The sequence below is a fragment of the Protopterus annectens genome, chromosome 5.part0 (assembly GCF_019279795.1).
Source record: "Protopterus annectens isolate FY-2018-M chromosome 5.part0, PAN1.0, whole genome shotgun sequence".
Lineage (NCBI taxonomy): Eukaryota > Metazoa > Chordata > Ceratodontiformes > Protopteridae > Protopterus > Protopterus annectens.
The window spans coordinates 1,451,010,855-1,451,020,697 of NC_056735.1; positions in this window are offsets into that span (position 1 = coordinate 1,451,010,855).

Here is a 9,843-nt window from a genome sequence, read left to right on the forward strand (position 1 = left end):
CACATGCTTGTCAGTGAGGCTCACATACCCACCACTAGCCTCAGCCAGCAGGACAGGTGTAGATGACCATAAATAAGGGCTGGGCTAAGGCCTCCAATTGATGGCAATGGTAAACAGCCCCCCTCCAGACCTGCACAGACAGACTGCAACAGGTCTGGTAGTTGTATGTTAGTTCTGAAGTGTAAGAAGCCTGAAACTGAAATGTAGGTCAATAAAACCTAAGATCTGTACTCCACTGGTATGCCTCCAGTCTGCATGATAGGTCAGAATACAAAATGATGTGGAAGCCAACAGAGTACCTGACATACCAGTACAGTCATAGCACAGTTTAAAGTTGTCAGGTGTGCCCCCCCCCCACAATCCTATGTATAAATGCAGTAACATGTAAGTGTGAGGAGTAGTTTCAGTGGCGCACAGATTACCCAAGCTGGCCCAATCTACAGGATAGATTGTTGCATGTATACAATATGCAGGAGCGTGTGTGTGTTAGGTTGTTGTGTGTTCAATATTGTCTGGAAGTGGTCAGCATGTAGGCATGGAGGGTTGTGTTTTGGTGGCCTATGGCCAGTACTCTGTTTGACAGGGCCATGTTCTGACAACTGTAGTGCCAAACACAATGCTTCTCAGCAATACTTGTCAGCAGTCATCCATACTCCTGTCCAGATGTCACTATCTGTCACCATCTGAAAGATGGACATGCCATGAATGTGGGCCCATACATATACACAGTACATAGGTGGAAGTACCCTAGACAGAGTGCATAAAATTGTACTGTCAGCTGCACACAACATTGGAATTGTACAGACAGGTTAGCAGCACATTAGTTGTTTGTGTAGTATGGAATACTGATGTAGTCTGACAAATCACTGGCAGACCACAAAAGGCACAGTTTTGAAGTAATAAGAGACTGCCTATGTCCCTGCATGAGGCAGCATAAGGGGAATGTCCCAGGTATATCTGTGAGTCAGCTGCAAGTAGCTTTCATATCACACATGCACTCACCTCACCCCACCATCACCACATGTGTATCCCAGGTCATATCCTTGCTGTTGGGAATGAGTACAGTATGGGAATACCCACAGAATGCAGCATGCTGAAGAACTGTCCTATGCAGGTGTGTCCTTAGCTGTAAGCAGCACCCTGACTGCATCCAGACCAATGGATCAATATGGACAGGAAATATTGCCATTAATACCTTGCACATGTACCCTGTCACCCCAGGGGAATCCACTGGCTTGCACCCTGGGAATGTAGAAGTGACAGAATGCAGTGGTCTACTACAGATGGCCTGCATCACTACCAAATGGCCTACAGTCCTCTGTCAAAGGCTTGTGCCTCACCCATAGTGCCAATGTATGGTATCTCATGAGATCACATCTAACAACCTAACACAGTCAACAGAACACAAATGCAAGGCCATGTTGACAAATCCCAGTAGCATGCCCCCCATGTACCACTGTATGAACTGTGGATCAATCCATAAATACCGCTGGGATGAAGGGTCACCTATAAGGATACTTCTCAGATATCGCTCGCATAATGTTAGGAAGAGGATAGAATAAGAGTGGCGGGTGTAGATGCATGGATGTCATGGGGTGTGGAAGTCTGAAACTCTGATGTGTGCCCATACTACCCCTGCCTGCAAACCCAGTAATGGGTGGCTCCAAACTGCTCATAAACCACAATGTGAAGGGGACTGACTAGATATATGAGCCCTGCCTCTGGGTAACCTGGGTGAATCTGTACAGCTGAGAGGTATGGCCACAGCAGGATATGGCCATTCTGTTAAGTCGATATATGTACAAGAAGGGGATCCTCAGACACCATAGTACCAAGGTGCTGGACCATTTACACAGACCCATCAGCAAGTGTCTGTAGCTACCCTCTCCACAATGGCAGGAGTGTGCAAGAATGTGTAGGCTGTGGACCACAATACTGGACTCAGCTTCATCTGGTATTTCCCCAGTAAATAACTATGAGCAAATAAATATATCTGCCAGTAGTTGATGACATAAGACATCACAGTGTAAAACAGTACATATGTCTGAATATTTCTGCTAACACCAACCATGTAACACAAGCAGCACAGACAGTAATAGTTACAGTATCCCCCTGTCGCCCATTGTGACTCCATATTGTCAACCTATCTACAGATATCCTGCAGAAACAGGTTGCTAGCTGTATGTGTAGAACACCAAACCCTGGACTGGAGTACAACCCTACCTGGGATGGATTCACACACTCAATACAGAAGGTCATACTGATCATGCTCCTATACTTGGAGAAATGAAGCCCATGTCTGACAGTACAGTGGACTATACATATCTGTCATTTGCAGATGTCTGTGCACACACCAAATTGTACACCGTTCATGCTTCACACACACATTGGATAGGAATACTCACACATATCCAAGGCCAACACACTATAATATGTCAAACATACACACACAGAGATGTGGAGAAGAGAGAGACAGACAGTGACAGAGAGAATTCCATTATGATGTCTGTCCCACCCATTACACATCCAGTTGGCAGATGTCACATGATGTGCTGATGTCAATCACTGTACACATTCCTTTTTTAGTCCTCAGCCTTATAGTGTCTGTGGTGCTTGTGATAACTGTGTAAGATGATAGTACAAATCAGTATTCATGTAGCATTTGTATACTCAGTCCTGTCAAATGTAAAGTTGTGTGTGACTGAGTGTGTGTGTGTGTGTGTGTTTGTGTTTCCAGAATAATGATTTATGGTCCTTTCACACACACTGCACTTCCCATTGCCTATGTTAGCACTCCTGCTGATGTCAGTCACCTTGTAATAAACCATCATCCAAGTCTCAGCCCTATAAGCTCCATGGTGCTCATGATAACTGTGTAATATTGTAGTGTAGCAAACTAGTTAGGTAGAAGTTCTAATCCTGGTCCTGGCAACTGTGATAATGTGTGAGAGTGTGTGTGTGTCTTTGTTGACACCTGATTATGTGGTCATTTACACTTCATTCTCCTCTTCTTTAGCACTGCAGCTGTTGTCACACACCTTCAAAGATACCTTTGGACAGCTCTTCAACATATAAGTTCTGTGGCACTTGAGATAACTGCGTAATACCATAGGGCAGCAAGCTAGTTAGGTAGAAGTTCTAATCCTGGTCCTGGCAACTGTGATAATGTGTGTGTGAGTGTGTGTGTCTTTGTTGACACCTGATTTTGTGGTCATTCACACTTCCTACACTTCCCTCTTTACTCCTTTAGCACTGCAGCTGATGTCACTCACCTTCAAAGATACCTTTGAACCACTCTCCAACATATAAGCTCTGTGGTGCCTGCAATAACTGCATAACACTGTAGTACCAATACATACCTAGGTAGGGGTTTGAAACCTAGTACTGGCAAGTGAGTTTGTTTGTGTGTGTGTGTGTGTGTGTGTGTGTGTGTGTGTGTGTGTGTGTGTGTGTGTGTGTGTGTGTGTGACAGCAGTATCCTGTGTGGGTATTGGTGTGATTGTGTAATAACAGGATCTATTGCAGGGTGGGTTTTGATACATTTTCATATTGAGGACCTATATGTCCCAATGTCACATTACAAGGCCAACAGTTGTCAAACACTTTACAGGTTGTTGTAGACAATCCACAGCCATAAATGTATATATAGGCAACCATTATAATACCCAGAGATCTCTCTCCTCCCACAGATCATACACAAACATGACAGGCTCTTTCTCTCATCCTTTCTTTCTTTCCCTCTCTCTCTCTCTCTCTCTCTCTCTCTATCCTTCACTCTCTGTTAGATGTAGAAAAATGCATCTGTTTTGCATAGGCAGGAGCTTGACATTGGTAGGTAATGCTCATGATCAGCTGATGGGCTGTACATGAACTGGAGTCCTCCAGCTGTTAATTGCATGTGGAGCAGCTGTGGTATAATTCCTATAGCCAATTGCATGGAAACACACTCCTATAAGTGAGCACTGCAAGTGGGTGTTGGCCATTCACCTTCACTGTGAGCAGGACTTCATGTGTGTGTGTGACAAACAGCATCACAGAGGGTAGTTGGAAATACCTCTTACAACAAGCACTGTGGAGACAGGCCAACAAACTGGAGAGGGATGTTCCAGACATGGGTACAGAATGTAAGTTTTGCTGTCCTACATTTGAAGTAATGTTGGTTTAGTAGGGTTTGTGTGGATATGGCCGTTCTGCATTATTTAAAGTCTGGCATGACAGTGTTATGTGATTGAGAAAACTCTCACCTGTAAGGTTATCTGCAGACTGGCCAGAGTTTGGAGTCTTAGATTTGGTGTGTCACTCACACATTTTCTGTCTTTATAAATGCAGTAGCATACTCTGATGATTGTAGTTAGTAAATGGTAACATCCATGAGTGTTACTGACTTCATATCCCTCATAAGATATATGTCACAACAAACCCTGTTACACCAGCAATGTTCTCAGTTTATAACTGCAATATGTCAATATTGGCCCTGTGTTTCTGCCTCTGTCCCCCATGTCTGTCACCATTTCTTCATATGTCATGCAGTAATAGGTGGATATGTACAGTATACCATTATTTACTGACATAATTCCTGATATCAAGCCAGTGATATATCAGACTGCCAGACATGTAATGTACAGGAGGCCTAATATTTGAGGACAAAACCTGGACATTTTGTTGTAGTCTGTACAGTAGTGAGGTCTGTGTACCTATGGTGATTGTTGATAGAGTGTCTGTATTATGTAGCAGTGTACTGTGATCATGTTATTTTGCCTGTGTACAGACTGGGGTCAATGTCAGTAGTCTTGGACCTGTTCTATCCAAAGTTGCATGCTGCTCCAGTTTCTGATACCCTATCAGCCTATATGTTTGTAGGGCCAGATTGAGACATTTCCCATACCACAGTCAGGCATCAGACTACACTGTAAATTGGGCTAGTATATGTAGGGTTAGTGTGTGAGCTGTAGACATGATGATGACTGTTGTTCACACAGTCCATATACTGTACTATTACTTAGGCTTACCATTATGTGACTGAAACTGTGTTGAGGTTGGTTGTGGGTATGCACTTTCACACTGGTGTCTGTTACTCTGTGCTGTTACATGCCTGTAGTGCCTGCTATAATTGCAATTACATGTGTATTCCCCATAAGAAAATTGGGTTAGTGTTGTGACAGTCTGCCTGTACTGTAGACAGTGCTTGGTGACATGCCTAGTAGCTCAGTGTATTTACCTTAGTGTGATGTTATGTCCAGATATTTTTCAAATGTACTGTTGCCTGGCCACCATACATGTGTATTTCTGACAAAGCAGTGGGCTGCTGTGAAGTTGTATGTCACTAACTAGTGGGGAAGTATGTGGCTTGGGACCTCTGCTACTCCAGTTAATATGTGTTAGGACAGACAGGAGGGTGTGAATACATCAACTGTGTGAGCTTGTCTAGTCCAGTATGTGTGATAATACCCCCATTTTCATGGCTTTAAACATCCCCTTTGTCAGGTTTGTTCCACATTTTTTGCACTAAGGAGTTCTGTGTATACCTCCTAACTGAACAAATTGTTTCAACCTGTCCATGTTTATTGCTCATATTTCTTCCGTATTCCACAGGATCATAACTGTGATTTGTGTGGTACTTCACTATGATGATTTTATGATGTCTGTCAATAACTGATGGTGTACATGTCAGTTTCAGAAGAGCTTTTCTTCACAACATGTATGTTGACACAACCCCTGTCACTGTAGCAACATTCTACATTTATAACTGCAGTACATACATTACATTCCCTTGCACTAGGAGGTTGAGAGTTATGGTGCTAAGGTATGACTCCACTACATGCCATGAGCATATGTTATCTATACACATATACATATATATATATATATATATATATATATATATATATATAGAGAGAGAGAGAGAGATGGAAATCTATACCAATATATAAGAGGTTGGCATAATGGTTAAGGTTTTTACCTTACAGACACAAGGTGCAGGGTTTGATTCTCACATGGGAAAATTGGCTAGGCTTAAAATGGCCCACAAGGGCACTTAGCCTAGTACTAGTCTATGAACCTATATATATATATATATATATATATATATATATATATATATATATATATATGTGTGTGTGTGTGTGTGTGTGTGTGTGTGTGTGTGTATGTATGTATGTATATATATATATATATATGTGTGTGTGTATATATATATATATATATATATATATATATATATATATATATATATATCCGAGTGTTGTATATACCTTCTCAGATGTATCCCTCCATATTAATCTGAAATGTGTACATTTACATATAAGAACATGATTGATTCAACACTATTTTCACTTACAAGGACTAAACAATTGTAGTAGTCAAAGCAGTTGTCCGCTACTATTCAGTATGTGTACTGAATGATATATTTGAAAAACCAACAAACATCCTCACAGCTCAATGGCATAGTGGTTATGTGCTGTGACTATAGTATACAGGGTCCTGGATTCAAGACCTGCATGGGCTATTTTGTTGCTGGGCAGAACAAGGGCTGATGGAGACAGGGTGATTAAGGTGCTTTAAACTGGCTTTAAGCGGGTTTGGGTAAAGCTAGGTGCTGGTAATATACAGTTAAACAAATAGGCGCTTACAGCATGTAGGCTTTGCTTACCAGTGCAAAAAACTGCTTAGCATTTACATTTAAGCAATGCTTACACAGGCTAGGCATAGCTCAGCCCTAATAACCAGTGATCACATTCCAGTCTGATAAAATAGCAGGGTAATGACGTCTTTAATAAGTGCATTTCATTTCCTGTGCATAACATGCTTCTATGTGCTATCATTACAGTTGCAAGGGGTGTGAGTACACTGTATGGGACACCTGGGTATACATGGGTAATACCACAATCTTTTCTCTTTGGATTTGTTTCATACATGGGTAGTATCCAAGGTTATATGCAGTCACACTTGCATGTTATACCAGCTACAGTGCACTGGTTAGCAGAAATAGTTTAACACATATTCTATCATTACATTAGTACTTTTAACAGTGCTTTTTCAAGTAGATTGCAGATTGTAGTACTGGAACCATACACCCCTGTGTGCAAAGCTGGACTCTGAGAACTAAGTATCTTGTTCTTGGTGTTTGAGCTGTATGTTTATATGTATCTCCTATTGGATATTGATCTGATATGTTGATATTAACTGTAGACTACTATATTTTCTGGACATGTCATTGAGGACTTCTGTCGTGTAGTAATGGCATACCTTTCAGTTTCAGACATGTATCTTGCAAAACATTCATCCTAATGCACAACCTGTTAGCTGTCTGCTTACTGTCTGTCCTCTGTAGAGATGTGCAGATGTCAGGTATTGCTACGGCCATGCCATTATGTAGGTGCCCACATTTTATTGTGCTGTGGGCATGGACGCTGCTGCTAGTTCCGACATATGGGACATTCCTTAATGTGGGCCTTGTCCCATTTCCCTGCCTGTGTGAGGGACATTACAGAGCCGGTGGCCTACAGATTCACATACAGTGGGTGGCAATACATCACAGGACAGGGCATGTGGAGACAGCCAACCAACATGGAGGACATAGCCCCATATTTGTGAACAGATTCTATATCATCGGTGCTGTTATACACATGGTGGATTGCTAGATTGACAGGGTTTGTGTGGTCATGCATTTAGTGTGTGACATCACAACTCACAGTGATTTGTCTCTGACATACCTATCCACTGGCATGCTGTCCACAGACTGGCCACATAGGTTCATAGGTAGATACTAGGCTATCGACCCAAGGGCCTAAATAAGCCTAGCCAACAAGGTTCCCTGGCTTACACCACCCAAGAAAGTTATTTTCCCTGTGCCCCTGTCAAGCAGAGCCACAGAAGTGATCCCTGTGGTGTACTTCCTATTTCCCATCCACTCATCAAGATTTTTCTTGAAGAGTGATAATGAGGAACTTTGCTTGACATAGATGGGTAGCTTGTTCCAGAGTATGGGAAGTCTCTGGGACAGGGATCTATCCCTCCAGCATGTCCTGTTTATTGTGACAAGATTTAGGTCCTTTGACATAGCTTTATATGTTAGGCAGAGATCACCTCAAAGTAGATGATATGCTATGGAGTAAAGCTGGAGATTTTAGAGACGGTCAGTGTAGGGCACCTGTATGAGGCCAGTAATCCTCTTTGTGAGGTACTTCTGTGGCTTTTCCAGCTGCTGCAGATGTCTTGTGAGGTACATTCCAAAAGGGGCATTGTATTCTATAATGGGTCTAATGAGTGTCAAGTAGAGGGGAACAATGACCTCTTTTTTCCTGGATGAGAACCCTTTTGTGATGAGATGTGCCATAGAATGATTTCCTGACTACTGTAGTGATTTGATTATCAAAGGAGAGACTACTGTCCACCTGTATCCCAAGGTCTCTTATCACACATTCGGCATTAAGTAGATGGCTGCCTATGTGGTGGTTCATGGGTACAGAGTTTTTACCAAAGGGGATGACAATGCACTTTTTGGCATTGAGCTTGAGGCCATGGCTCTGACGCCAGGCATCTGTCTCAGTGAGGCCACCCCTGTAGGCTGTCCACATCATTTGGGGACTCGACTATGGCTCCTAGTTTGCAGTCATCTGCGAACTTCATTAGCCAAAGGCCTTCTATGTTAGCCTGTACTTCAGAGAAGTAGATACCAAACAGAAGAGGTCCCAGGACTGAACACTGTGATACTCCACTTGTCACTGGTTTGAAGTCAGATTTGTAGTCTGCAACTTTTACAGTCTGGGTTCTGTCAGAGAGCCAGTTGGCAACCCATCTTGTGATGTAGGGATTGGGTCTATATTACTTAAACGAATGCTTAAAATGTCGAGTACAACATATTCAAACTATTTTAAGCGAATATTCACTAAATCAAAAACAAAAATGTCAAAAAGTTTTGTTTAGCCAACTCCTTCACCCAGGTGATGTAAGAGACAACAGTGTCCTAATAATAAAGTGATAGTGTCTTCCAAGCTATGTATGAGAAAACGGCACCCTAATTACAAAGTGATAGTTTCACCTGAAATATTCCCTTCACCTTAACAAAATTAAACTAAGAGTAATACAGTGACATAAAACTTTGAAGTGATAGTTGTGATTGTGAAAACTGGTACATACATGGAGAAGAGTATAAAAAACAAACCTAAGTGAACACAGTGATATACTTCAGTAAAGGTGCTACACTTTCAATAGAACTGCAACTGCATGAAGGAAATCCTGAGTGTTATATTCCTGTCTATGTTGCAAAATGTGTTGCAACCTATCGTGTCTTAACAATGTCTTCCTTTTTTTAGGGGAAGGTGGGCAACCTGACTGCAAACCTAATCTGGTTTCGTTAACTTTATTCTGTTCCCTAACTAGCATTGACAACACATACGGAATATCACAAATACGCCGTCCAAGCAAACAGTGAATATGTCTATCCCGTCCCTCAACCTGGTTTTGTGTGCGAGTTAGAGATATAGCATTCAAGTCATGCACATTCCAAAATTGTATGCTAAACATGGGAGGGAATCTAGACACAGAAGACAACCTAGTATTCTGCCTCCTAACTCGGCCTAAAACAAATATGTCTGAAAAGTATGACAGTAAATCTTTACCGTCACTAGGGAATGTTGCAGACAGTTCTCTAAATGCTGGAATAACATCATTAACATCTAAAAATGACAAAGCAATCAGCTTTTTTACACTAGTTTGAAAGTTTGCACAAGTGCCATATAACTTAGCCAATCCTAGTGTTTGCAACATTCTCCAGACAGCCTGACTAAAATTAAATAAACAACCTTTAGACTGTACATTTGGGAAAGTATGTTTTACGCTTCT